This window comes from Notothenia rossii (genome assembly GCF_949606895.1).
Source record: "Notothenia rossii genome assembly, chromosome: 10".
NCBI lineage: Eukaryota > Metazoa > Chordata > Actinopteri > Perciformes > Nototheniidae > Notothenia > Notothenia rossii.
Window position 1 is genome coordinate 49,940,338 of NC_136908.1, and position 14,044 is coordinate 49,954,381.

At 38.0% G+C, this 14,044-nt stretch overlaps 1 long non-coding RNA gene across 1 annotated transcript; it reads right to left on the reverse strand.

Annotated features, from left to right (window-relative positions):
* Nucleotides 1-8,681: 8,681 nt before the first annotated feature.
* LOC307022655 lies at nucleotides 8,682-10,430 on the reverse strand. The gene is made up of 4 exons (XR_013803471.1): nucleotides 10,083-10,430; nucleotides 9,779-9,843; nucleotides 9,291-9,374; nucleotides 8,682-8,848 (listed from the first exon to the last, which is right to left on the reverse strand). It is a non-coding gene; the product is annotated as an uncharacterized lncRNA (long non-coding RNA).
* Between the last annotated feature and the right edge of the window lie 3,614 nt (nucleotides 10,431-14,044).

The window sequence follows — 14,044 nt, forward strand, 5'->3', positions numbered from 1 at the left end:
CGGGTTAACGCTGCTAGGCTGCTAGCTAACTTAATCTCTCACTAAACAGTTGAACTTTAAAGTGTCAAATGAACAATAATTTATTTACAAAAATTACTTTATTTATGTTCACCTTTTCACTTTGTGGTTTTACAGAATATATTTGTTAGTAATTGATTCAAACAGTTTTATATAGTTTTTTTCATGTATTGTTTGACAGATTTTCACTCGTGTTTTTACTGAATATAATTTGTTAGTAATTGATTTGAAACGTTTTATATAGTTTTTTTCCCCCATGTTCTTGTTTTTGAAAATAAAATTTGCCAAATGTTACTATTTCACCAGTTATTTTTGCATTTTCAACTTTTCCTACGAATAACATTCTACATTCAAAGCCTTACATGTTTAACATTATTTATACATTTGGAGTTTCATGCTACTTTTTAACTTAATATTCATTCATATGGAAACCATTCAGTCATCCAAATATTCCTTATTATTCACTTTCTTCTTACACATTATATTTCAGCATAAAGCATTCCCACTAGCAATTTCTTCAGGAATTGCATTCTCTAGTTTTGAATGTGTTTGTACTATTAGCCTACTGTTGTCTTGTTCTGTACGGGGGTGTAAATGGACAACATGCACACTCCTGTATTTTGTCTTTGGCAGTGTTTGTATTACAAAGTTGCTATGTTGTTGAAGAAAAAGGAAAATAAAGTTTGAAAAAATAACAGAGTAGCACAGCAAGCTAAGAATACACAAACAGTAGGAATACCATACATCGGACCCGGCGCCACGAGGGGGCAAAAGGGGGCATTGCCCCCTCAGTTGTATTCTTTGCCCCCTCACCTTGAGCATCATTCATCCATCAAAAAGTACAATAAATGTCACAATTATTAAATAATAACTTTAAATAAGTATCTTCCCCAATACACGTTATTATGTTTAGATCAGATATGTGGGCAGGCAGTCAAGCAACGTGTAAAAAAGCCTCAACCCCAAGTGAGCTTGTAGTCTTAATTAATGTTAGCGTGTGTGCTTAGCTGTAAACACATTCAGATGGGTGACCAAAACGTCCCCGTTTTCCGAAGTCCCCGTTTTTGGTGGCCGGTACCCGGTTGAAATTCCCGAAAATGTTCCCGTTTTTGAATGTGCGTTACCAAACATAGAGCAAGGTGAAATAAAATGTTACATATCAGTAAAAACAGAGTAACAGTGCTGTGCCATTTGTAGCGTTAGCGTATTTCTTCTTCTTCCTCTTCCTCTTCTTCTTCTTCTACTTCTAATTCAATGTACCTGCCTGCGAGATATTGGACAAAAGAAACCCGGCTAGTAGTGTCAACTAAATCCGTAGTATTACAACAAATGTGGTAAACAAGGTAAATTACGAATTTATGTTCTCAATCGTCATGTGTGGGATTGAATATTAAATTAGTTTAGATGTATTGTCCCCAGAGGGACATTCATGTTCACAGCTCTGTGAAAACAATATGAAATCAACAAAAAATAAGACTATGGATCAGGTTTTTGCCAAAGTGAGCCCTTTTACAATAATAATAATAATAATAATAATATGTTATGTGTTATATAAACCGTATTGGTACAATGAGCGACATCTAGTGGTGGATTTTGGAACATTGATTTGATTTTTCTCATGGCAGTTAGACTAGAGACAAACCAGGGGACTATATTTGTATTTTTTTATCTGTGTCAGTCCATTTGGTGTAGTATTTTATCCAATATTACATTTGGTTTATATATTAGTCACTTTCTTATGAAATGCCAGGTTTTAGGCCTTGGTTTGAACATTCAATCCTGAAAATAATTGTTCTTTAATCCTGACATGACTAGAGTAGATAGTAAGTAAGTAAGTACATCTGTATAGGAAGACGAGTTAAGGGATAGAGGAGAAAAGGTTATGGTATAATTACAGAGCCTGTCGATTTATAAATTGAGGAAATCAATGTTAGTCTGTTAACCAAAGTGCAGCCATCTATCAATCAACTATCTACTATCTATTATTAAAGATCAGAGGAAAAGAACAGAACGAGAGAGGTAAATCCGGAATAAAAACAAAGAGATTGTAGAGCAGTGAGAAGGAAAAGGCTTTGTGTGTCAATTCATTAAATTGCCAGTATTTTTCGTTTTTGTGAAAAAAAGATCGCCCCCTCTGATCTTTTAACAGCCCCCTCAGTCATTTCATCCTGGAGCCGGGCCTGCCATATATGTATAAGTTAGCTAGCTTACCTGTGATGTTGACATTGAAAGATGTTCACGTTTTGAGTCTGCTCTGTACGGTGGCCGGCAGGTGCAAACGCTAAACAACGGCCGAAAACACACACATAAGCAGGAAACACCTGCAAATAATGAAATGAAAAACCAACAAACCCTGAAAACAAATACAACAGAAAAACGCTGCATTTACAGAAATTATGCAAGCTAAACCTACAACACACAAAGCCCGAAAACAAACGCAACAGAAAATCGCTGCAAATACAAAAACGATATGCAAAGTCAAAAGCACATTACAAAAAAAAAAAGACATTACAAAAAAAAAACATTCCGAAAGTGCTCCAGGCCTCTAGGGGGCGCTACGTGGAACAGATTGATGTATGACCAGACATAGAGAGAACGAACAAGAGTGATGAAAATCGGGAGGAAAGAAAGTTCATTTAAGTGGAGAAAGATATAAGAAGTAGGGATGCACCGAATATTCGGCCGCCGAAAATTATCGGCCGAAAATGGTTAAAAAGGCTCTTTCGGCCGAAAGGGTTTTAGCACCGAAAAAATATCACCGAATGTCAGAGAACAGGGTTACGTTGGTAAGCTAACGTGTTGTTGTGATGACGTAATCAAAACGCAGCGACAAGCACGGCGCGCGACCATGCTCGCGGCTGGCTCACAGCCAACATGTCTGCCGCTTGGAGATATTTAAAAATATCAGAGAAAGAGGCGCGGATTGCGATTTGTAAAACGTGTTCAGCTGACATTTCTCGAGGGGGTGTAACTGCAAAGACTTTCACCACTTCGGGATTACTCCACCACTTGAAATCAAAACACCCGGACAAATATGCGGAGTAAGATCAAATCACAAGCACTGACAGCGAGAGACTGTTCAGCGCTGCCTCTCATGTGCTTGATGAGAAGAGGAACAGACTTATGGCTGATAAAGCAGAGAAGCTACTGTTCATTAAAAAGAACCTCCCACTTTTCCTTAATAAGTAGACAAGGCTGGTTTATCATAAGCTTATCTATTTCTACATGTCTACTCTATACCCACTTTCCCTAACAATTTTCATTGTGAGTTATAATTCACCATCTCAGGTTATCATTAGGGGGAAATGACAGCAGCACAGTGTTCAATATATTCTACTTTCGTTATCTAAATGATACAATGTTGTTTACATTGCTCATGAGGACAGACCACCTTATTTGCAGATTCTTGAAATTGTAATTTAATTTGTAATTGATTGTGGATTTTGTATCCAGTTTTCACTTTATCTATCTTTATACAATGTGTACTACTTTGCTTATGAGGACAGACAGCCTTATTTACAGATTCTTGAAATTCAATTGTAATTTCATTTGTAAATAGTTACATTCATGTGGATTTATCCAGTTTGCACATTTGTATGCATGCACTTATAGGTGCATTTGTTGTTGTTGAAGCCTTGCTGTTACAGTCTTTATTTACACTATTTGGTTGTAGGCCTACTGGCCTAGATGTTTATGCCGTTTTAAAGCACCTTGGCTTTGTTCTGAATGCACTTTGTTGTAGTTATCCTACAGAGAAAAGAAAATGGACTTGACTTGGAATTAATGTACTGTATGCATTCAAAAGTGCTGAATAAATGTTTTATGGACCCATACTAGTGATTATTATTTAAGTTAAGTTTTGCCATAATCATGTCTTTTTCCATAATCAGGAAGCTGAACAACATTGGTAAAAAATGTATACATTATATATATTTCTATTAATCATTTTCGGCCTTTCGGCATTCGGTTTTCGGCCAACTGTTTCCTATTTTCGGTATCGGTTTCGGCCAAGAATTTCCCATTCGGTGCACCCCTAATAAGAAGGTAAGTTTTTTTTTTTTTTATACATAGAGCGTCATATTTATATAGCTAGCGTTAGCGTGCCTAACTACTACACCAGCTGAGGAGAGGAGAGCTTCACGTGAAGAGAAGATAAAGTGAGGGAAGTACATTGTTCAAAGAGATGACAAATCAAGTGCAGTCAAATAACCCGGGCCATAGTGAGTACCGCGGAAAAAGGACATTTGAATTCTTAGCAGTTTGTTTATATGTATGTATTTGTGTATAGATGTTGCAACTATACAGAGCTTTAGCAATTGCCTGTAACTATGGTAATGCTAATAAAGTTATTGAATTTAATTGAGAGAGAGAGTGACAAAATTTGAAGAGGGACAAAGTAATGACAGGATAGTAGTGTGCATTAGACATGCTCAAGAACAAATATAGAGAAGACATTCAAGGAGAGAGAGAGACAAAACACAGATTCAACGGTAAACATGATGTATCTTTCTATTTATTTAGCTAACCACTATTTAGACTGTGTGTTTTTGATTGACTTGATTAAATGGATTTACTACATCAATTTATGTGTTTTCAGGCTGCCATGTTTTGTCCTTTCTGTGGCCAATATCTGGGGACAGTTCAAGTGTTCTGTGGCTCCTGTGGCAAAAATGTACAGTTTTTGGCAGAAGTTGAACACAACAGTAAGTTCACTTTTTATATTGTATCTGTTTCAAATGCAAGAAATAAGGATTCAACACACTACTCTGTTTAGAATACTAATTTGCAGATGCATACACTAGTTACCAGCATGAAGGACACATTTTTTCATTGTCTGTTCATGTGAAATATGTAGAAGCCATCATTAAATTGTGGACCAATGCATTAAATACACAAAACAGCTTATATTATACATTCATAATTGTGTATTATTTTTCTCTTTATAGAGAAAATTATACATTTAGAATCAGATTATGAGACAGTGAGCCATGACATGATGTTTTATTCTTTTTCTCCTTGTGTTTTTTTTTTTTTTACAATCTGCATCTGACAGCCCCACAGAAGAGGACCTCATTCGGAAATACTTTCATGATGGCTTCAGCTACGATGACATTTTGGATTTTCTGGAAACTACCCACAATGTAAAAATGAGTCTGCGTACTTTAAAGAGTAAATTAAAAAGTCTTTCATTATCAAGGAAAAAAAACTACTCCCCTCTGGCTAATGTTCGTACTGCCATTCAAGAGGAGCTAAATGGACCTGGCCAGCATTACGGTTACCGCTCGATGTGTCAGACATTGCGGCAAAAGCACACAAAAAGGGATGAGATCATGAACTTTATGAGAGAGCTTGATCCCTCTGGAGTTCAACTTCGCAGTAATAGAAGATTTGTACGAAGAACATACAGCTCTGAAGGACCCAACCACATCTGGCATGTATCTGATGGTTATGATAAGCTAAAGCCCTATGGTTTGGCCATCAGCGGATGTATTGATGGCTACTCCAGAAAAGTATTGTGGTTGAAGTGTGGAGCAACAAACAATGACCCTGGGGTCATTGCTCAAAATTACATACGTTGTGTCACAGAGCATGGAGTCATACCTATGAGGCTGCGTACAGACTGTGGCACTGAAAACGGCACAATGGCAGCCATCCAGTGTGCTTTAAGATCAAGACACACTGACCATTTTGCTGGGGCTGCCACCAGTCACATGTATGGCTCTTCAACAGCAAATCAAAGAATTGAAAGCTGGTGGTCGTACTTCAGAAAACAGAGGTGTGGTGCTTCTTTCTTTTTTTTGTACATCCTTGACAGTGAACATAGTATATCATAAAAAGTAATGTAATTATATTTTCAGTGTATTAGTTCTGATCTCCTACTATAATTGTTTTACAACTAAACTGCACCACAGGCACAGCCAAAACATGGTATGCCTAGTGTGGTTGCTGATTTCCTTTTAATTTAATTGATCGGAATCATCAGTTAAAACACAGATTACCCCTTTATCTCTGTTCCTTAATACAGTTCTTATAAATATGACTATTTGATACCACAGGTTTACTGTTATTTGTTATATTTATTTTGAATTCCTTTACATGGAAATCATCAATGTATATAAAAAAAGCTCTCATTTGAATCTGTTTCTTCAGGTCTCAATTTTGGATGAATGACCTGAGAGAAAAACATCACTTCAGTGGCAGTCATGCGCACACATGCCTGCGGTTTGTCTTCATGGGTGTGCTACAGAGGGACCTTGACGAATGCAGGGAAAAGTGGAACACGCATATTATCAGACCTGTAAACCAGTCTCGTTGTCCATCCGGGAAACCAGATGTCATGTACAACCTGCCACACAGGTTTGTTTCTATCAATTAAACATATTTCTCAATTTTGTTCAGATTTATTTTTAGTAACTGCCTAAAATTCTAAGAAAAAATCAGTTGCCCCAAAATACATTTTTCACTATAAATTAAGATTGTGTCATAATCTGTTCACCTCAGTCAGTCAGTTATTACTCAAATAATATCTACTATTAAGTGACAGTAACTTTTTTAATTTTCAAAGAAGTTCAACAACAAAACAACATTTCAAGAACAATTTTGTACATGTGAATAATAAACTGTTGAACATATTGCACATCCAGGTACGGTGGAACTGACTGTGGGTTCCCAGTCCCACAAGACGACTTGGGCCAGTTTGTTCCGGACTCGACCAACAGTCTATGTGGAGACGACCACTTCCAGGAACGAGTGGTCTAATGCAACCCTTGACCTGGGAGTCTTGTGTTGCGAACTATATAACTATGAAGAACATGGTTAATTTGGAAATTGTAAGCCCAGCTTTCAATAAAGTCCAAAACCAGGCGAATTTTGGATTCCAAAGTCCATGTTCCTTTCAAACTGTTCGTAGGTGCTTGACATTGGTATTTCTATTGTGTTTGAGCAGGTTCTGCCGATTGGAAAGCGAGATGTCCGGTGAAAAAACAATTGGGGTCTCGGCTGCATTCCAGACGGTTGCAGGGTGTTTAATCCTGTTGAGAACATCAGGATGTCACTGAGGAGGAGTCCTGTTCGTTTTTCTGAGAAGAAAAAGTAGTATTACGTTTTTTTGTTTTTTTTAAATATCAAGATTGATAGAACTGCCATTAATAGCTAATTATTTTATGATGTGAACAATGTTGGAACTCAAATAAACCTTCTTTTTCAAGGAGATAGTCTCTCCAAAATCCCAGCACCCTGGTTTCCTCATGGCGTCTTGAGCTTCCTTTTTTGCTGCTGTGCTGAACCTCAAAGACTTCCTCCAATGTGGCAGAAGTCAGCTCTACCACACTTGAGCACATAAAAGCTCTGAAAACACTTCCATGCTGCTCCAAAGCATGAATCACATCCAAGGCTTCAAGTCCGTCTTTGAATCTAGGAAACATTAGACACAAAGACCCATCAATCTACTATCACCTATCGCCAGGTTAGTAACAATATCTGAAAAAAGTATTAGAACCAATTTTAGATCTACTTCATTTCTTAATGACCTCTGGGTTTTAAGGCCCAGATACACCGGCCAGTCACCTGAGAAGTCGCCGACGCCGACACCGACACCGACACCGACTGTTGCGTCGCCGGACTGACCTGCGTATTTGCCGGCTTCGCGCACTGGAACACACCGCAAATCCGAGCCGAGCACGTATGAACTGCGCATGCGTGAGTGGCAATAACTCTCCTTACCAGCAGGCGGCGGTAGTGTGTATTCATCATTCAAAAGAGGCAACAACCGGAACAACCGGAAGACAGAGAAGAAGAACAGACTCCGTGATATAAACAAACAACAAATAGCGTTTTTCTTTCCATTTTCACTCTCGTCCATTGAAAACATGAACAAACAGGAGCTCTATAAACCGATGAGGTGAAATAGCTGTCCGTGTGTGTTCCATCTTCCATTTGTTTACCTCGCTCACTTCCGTTAACGCTTCTCATGCACTGATTTGCTAGCGGAACAGCCAATCCGTGTTATCCCTTTGTCCGACTTCCGGTGGTGTTCCCGAGCAAGAAAAGGCGTCAGGTCGGCAGAAAAGACCCGACGGTGCGGCGCACACCACTCCGAATAGGGCGTGCCCACGCTCATGTTCGGCCCGACTCCCATTTACTGCCGATTTCGGGCCGGTGTATCTGGGCTTTTACATGCAGTAAAGTAAATCAATCAATAATCTTTACATATTTCTGTTTCATATTTTACTTTTTGACAAAGACCAATAACATATATAAAATAAAGTCAGAATAACTTCTGTGAAAGTAACTAAACTGATAATAAAATTATCTCCAAATGCAGGATTGTCCAGTGAATCGATAGATGCAACTCTACCCTTGTAAACCCTCAATCGCCTTGGTATCACAATTGGTCATAGAACGCTTGATTTAGGCTTTTCTTATCTTGAAATGTTTTTTCCGAGCTTCAATACACGTTAAACTGCTTTTAATAATTTTAATGATGTTTTAAATGCAATTTTTGTATTTTCTGAAAGTGTAAAGCACTTGGAATTGCTTTGTGTCTGAATGGTGCTAATATAAATGATAACCTTGCTTTAACATCTAAATGGTGATGTGTTTGACTCGATAACAATTCAAATATATTGAACTTAGGTTAAATAGTACAGAAACATTACCTTTGTATGGCAAAATGGTTGCGTTAAATGATGTACAACTGCATGAAATCCTTTATGATTGCGTTTTTGCCATCCACACCATCAGGGTACTGCAAGCAACCTGCAGTCTGCAACAAGCTGGAATTTCTGTCGATTGATGCATGTAGTTCCTCCAATGTAGCTGCGATGGATATCTAGGGTAGAAAACAATCATAATCCATAAACATAAATCAATATGTTGTCAATATCGCATAGGAAGGAAGACAGGTAATTTATCAAATTAAAAATATATATTCTCATTAATTGTAACATCTTCTTTCCCTCCTATGGTGTTCGGTTTAAATCTGACTGATTTACTACTCTCATTAAATAGTATCATAAATGTAAGTGTCCTTTGGTTTCTTGAAAGGTAAATAAATCCAAGTTATTCCTGTTATTATTATTAAACATTGTGTTTTACACTTAATTACCCCAATCATTTTTGACCAGCTGCAGAGGGGAGCAAGAATTATTATTGATACCTAATGTAAGGAGTTGCATTAATCAAAGTGGCATTGTAATATTAAATGATGAAGCTAGTAATATGATTTACAGTATAGAATAAAAAAATGAAGTGGTAATAGTAGCAATTAATACCTGTCCTCTGCAGTTTGCTCCGTTTCCTCTTCTGGCTCAGACTGGCTGTCAATAATGATCGGAGCATACACATTTGTGTAGTTGCTGCAGTGAGAAGACAGTTGCATAATTACTTTGAAATACATAATATATGCATGACAGTCATATTTACAAAAGGATGTCGATCCTCTTCCTGTTCTTTTTTTTAATACATTGGGTTCTAAACTGACAACAGCACTTTGTAATACTCCTGCACAATCCTTGTAAACATTTGAAATGGATGCAAGAAACCATATCTGATCTTTGAAAAATATATGTGGGTGTTTTTTGTATCGTCTTCACTAAGACGTAAGATGTTGTCGGTGTCCTTTGGAAATGTATAAAAGTATAATTGTTCTGCTTCCTGGCAATGTTACCCACTGTGATTGGAGGCTATACAAACAAACAAATGAAAAATAAAAATACACACCACACAACTGTGTCACGATGCAACTGTCAACATCGTTTACCTATAGAAGGTGTTCTGACCCGGGGCAGACTGGACCTCTTCCTGGAATGGGGTTGGTTCTCCATCCTATTTTTAACCAATAAATAATAATGATGCAGTTGATCTAATGACAGTGTCATTAGCACACAAAGGTATTTATTGATTTCATGTTCACAAATTCAAACCTACATGGTATAATTACATTTTTAATTAGTCTTACCCGATAAGCTTTAGAGATGTATTTGTATAATAACAGAATTCGAACTTTTCAATCAAGTTTTCTATAAATACTTATTGTTTGGTAATAAAACGAACAACCTATTTACCTGCACTGGTGCTAGGCTGTGCACTTAGATGCGCGCTAGTGGTGGGCATCTCCTCAGGGACTTTGTTAGCCACATCTTTTAGAAATGTGATGTCTCTGCCACAGACACCACAAAAGCCATGTCACGCTGGAACCACAGAATGGACAGTACATCTTTGGAGAAATAAAATGTAGGACAGCAAGGTTAAGTCAAAAAGAGTGGATATTTTTCGGCTACCTAAATATTATAATAGTATTAAAGAACGGTCTTTCAATTAACTCATCAGAAGCCAACCTCCTGTCTATCCCCACACAAACCAAGCCCCGAACCTGGGGGGACAGAGCTTTCTCCATCGCTGCCCCCTCCCTCTGGAACTCACTCCCATTAAACATCAGAGACTGCACCGAGCCCCCCACCTTCAAAACACACCTCTTCAGACTGGCTTTTAATGTGGGAATAATGTTGTGTTGCTGTTTTAATATTTTAATTCAACTTTTTACATTTTATTTTATTCTGTAAATGCAGTGTTTTTCTGTTGTATTTGTTTTCAGGGTTTGTTGGTTTTTCATTTCATTATTTGCAGGTGTTTCCTGCTTATGTACGTGTTTTTGGCCGTTGTTTAGCGTTTGCACCTGCCGGCCACCGTAGCTCTGGATACATAACATAAAGAAAGTGTACTCTTTGTCACTACCCACATATGCAGACGTTACCGTAACTATATATTTAGGTTAAATTAGCTTCATAGTCGTTGAAAAGTAGCGTACTAGCAAGGTGCTAAATTAGCATCCACATCCGTCTACTTCACCGTGATAATGAGTGGCTACATTTTAACTTTATTTGCCTCACGGTGTTGAGAAATGTAGGCTAGCTAGCTAACCCAATATATTTTGTTTCGGCGTTACCTTAATGTGTGGCTAAAGTCTAACTAACAGTTAACTTAGGGTATAATTTCTCTGCTATTTTTTTTTCTTCTGGAAAGACGTTATAGCTTTCATACAACAATCAAAAGACAATGTCCAATGTGGCGGGGTCGAAGGCCTTGTGGTTTTTTAGCATCTTCCAACCTTTTTCTTTTTAGCCTCTGGGCAATGAGTACATTAACTCAATATTGTTCTTAAGTACAATTTTGAGAGGATTGTACTTAAGAAATGTCTATGTTTTACTATGTTGTGCTTCTACTCCACTACAATTCAGAGTTAAATTGTGTACTTTTACTCAACTACATTTATTCTATACCTTGAGTTACTTTGCAGATTTGGATGTAATCACCACTTAGGCTACATATAACTTAAATCCAAGGTGGAGTAACATTCACAAGCTACCCTGCAGTATACAAAGTCATGAAAAATGCCTCCACCTTTACCAAGTGTGATCAACACATTATTGTATCAATAACTAGAATTAAAACATTATATATAATTATGAAATGGGCCGACCTGTAAAGAAGTACTTTTACTTTTGGCACTTTAATTATATTTTGATGCCATACTTTTTTCCATTTTGAATGATTTAAAAAAAAACTTATAACAGAGTATTCCTACACTCTGGTCAGCACACATGCAAATCAAGATGACTGTCATCTAAGATCAGATATAGAGGGATATTTTTAAGGTGATGCCAGCGGTCCTCTATAACTGGTGATGTATGCTTCCACTAAACAGGTCTATTGTTCAAAATTGCCTTATGAATAATAGGCATCACTGTCATACGCACATAGGAAAATGAGATAATGCGGTTTCTCTATCAGCCTGTGGAAGTTAACCTTTGGGTGCGGGCAATTTTCTTCCTAACAAAGCTACACATTGAGTACTACTGCAGGTAGCACAGCCTTAAAGGCCACGCAGGAATACAAATATACTGTAATGGAGGTTGTGTGCAAAACTGATAGAAAATGTGCCTCTGTGGGACAATGTGTTTGGAACAAGATATCTTATGGGCTCAGAACAGTCTCATGATACACACATGCACACAGAAGGATTCAAACTTGTATTTCGTGATCCGCAAAAGGATTCACACTTGTATTTCCGGATCCACACTTGTGTTTTTCAATGCACATACAAATGTGTTCCGTTTCACATGTAAATAAAATCCAAATATAGAAAAAAGTTTTACATAATTTATTTTTGATCCTCACACATTTGTTTTCCGTTTAAATCCCCTGAACCTGCAAACACAAACCGCTTTCTGTGCACGGATCGCTGTGCGTGTTTTTTTTTAGACTCCCCTGACGCTCACCCGATTTTTACTTGTAATTTTTTGAATCTATAGCCAATCAGATGTCTCCTCAATTCTAAGCCAATCACAGCGCGCCCCCACGAGGGTATGATTTATTGCGTTCATGACACTTCATATACGCATTTTACGCTGTCCGGTCAGCTCCCTAAACAGAGGGCGGAGTTTCAGGTGATCATGCAGAGCTGCGTGTCTCCGTCAGACTCAGCAGCTGATCTGATCTCTCTCTCGCGTCTGGTTATACTTTACTCGCATTTATGTCCATATTGATCAGATCCAGCTCTCCTGATCGGCCTTTATAGAGAGCACCGATCAAACTATTAAGAGTGAATATCGGCCGATAATGACCGGCGGGGCTCCCCCCCGTTGTCTAGCACTGGCTTCGTAATGCACTGATCGATTAGGCTAAGCTAACCTGTAGCTGCTCCCTCCACACTCACAACAACTTCATACGGACATAAATAAAGAAGCTGTATTCGGCATACAGGAAACACACATTTAAAACTGTTTTGCCTGCCGTTTTTGTGTACACAAGCATTCATCAATGGTTCGGAAAGTGGCGCTGTACCTTAATAATATAAAGGCTTGTATTTGCGTGCATTTCCTGTTCGGAAAGTGGCAATGTACTGAGTAATACGTAATTTCACATTCTAGCACAGTTTATTGCGCTTATACCTTGATTGTTGCCAACTACGATGCTCAACAGCTCACTTAACGGAACTTTGACGCTGGTATCAGTTTTATTTCCCACCTATCACGGGAGTATCGTGTATAGAAAATATTGAGTTATATTTCTCGCGCTACCTAACATCCATGAAGGCAACATGACAGAGGGAGGCCTGTCACTCAGGATGCAAAACTACTCTTTGCTAAACCCCGCCCCCCCAAGCAACATCAGGGCCAAAAGTTTGAAAGCGAAAAAAAAAGATCTGAAAGCGAAAAATGATCTGAAGGTGAAAAGCAATGTGAAACCTGAAAAAACAAGATTTGAAACTGAAAAAATAATTGTTTTGAATCTGAAAACGATAAAAATGTAACTAAAAAATAAGGATTCAAATATCAAAATATGTATAAAAGTGAAATCTGAAAATTGCTGAACTTAATCAAAATAATATTCAACCTGAAAAATGAGGTCAAATACTTATTTTTATTTTGAATACATCATTGTATTTTTCAAAGTTCAGGATAAAAACTTGAACTTTCAAATAAATTGTTTTTTGAATGATCAAAATGTATGACCCTGAAATAGCTCCATAAGAGTGGAGGTGTCCTGAGATTAGCGCCTGCAGGCAGGCTCCATGGACCTGTCAGCTCCGGACTGCGCAAAATGCGTAGGCCTACATGAAGCGCTACGTCATGAAGGCAAGACATATCTACCCTCGTGTGGGGGTGGGGAGGGGGCGCTCATGTGATTGGCTTAGAATTGAGGAGACATCTGATTGGCTATAGATACAAAAAATTACAAGTACGAATCGGGTGAGCGTCAGGGGAGTCTCAAAAAACCCATACACGAATGCACAGCGATCCGTGCACAGAGAGCAGTTTGTGTTTGCAGGTTCAGGGGATTTAAACGGAAAACAAATATGTGAGGATCAAAAATACATATGTAAAACTTTTTTCTTTATTTGGATTTTATTTACATGTATATGAAACGGAACACATTTGTTTGTGCATTGAAAAACACAAGTGTGGATCCGGAAATACAAGTGTGAATCCTTTTGCGGATCATGAAATACAACTTTGAATCCTTC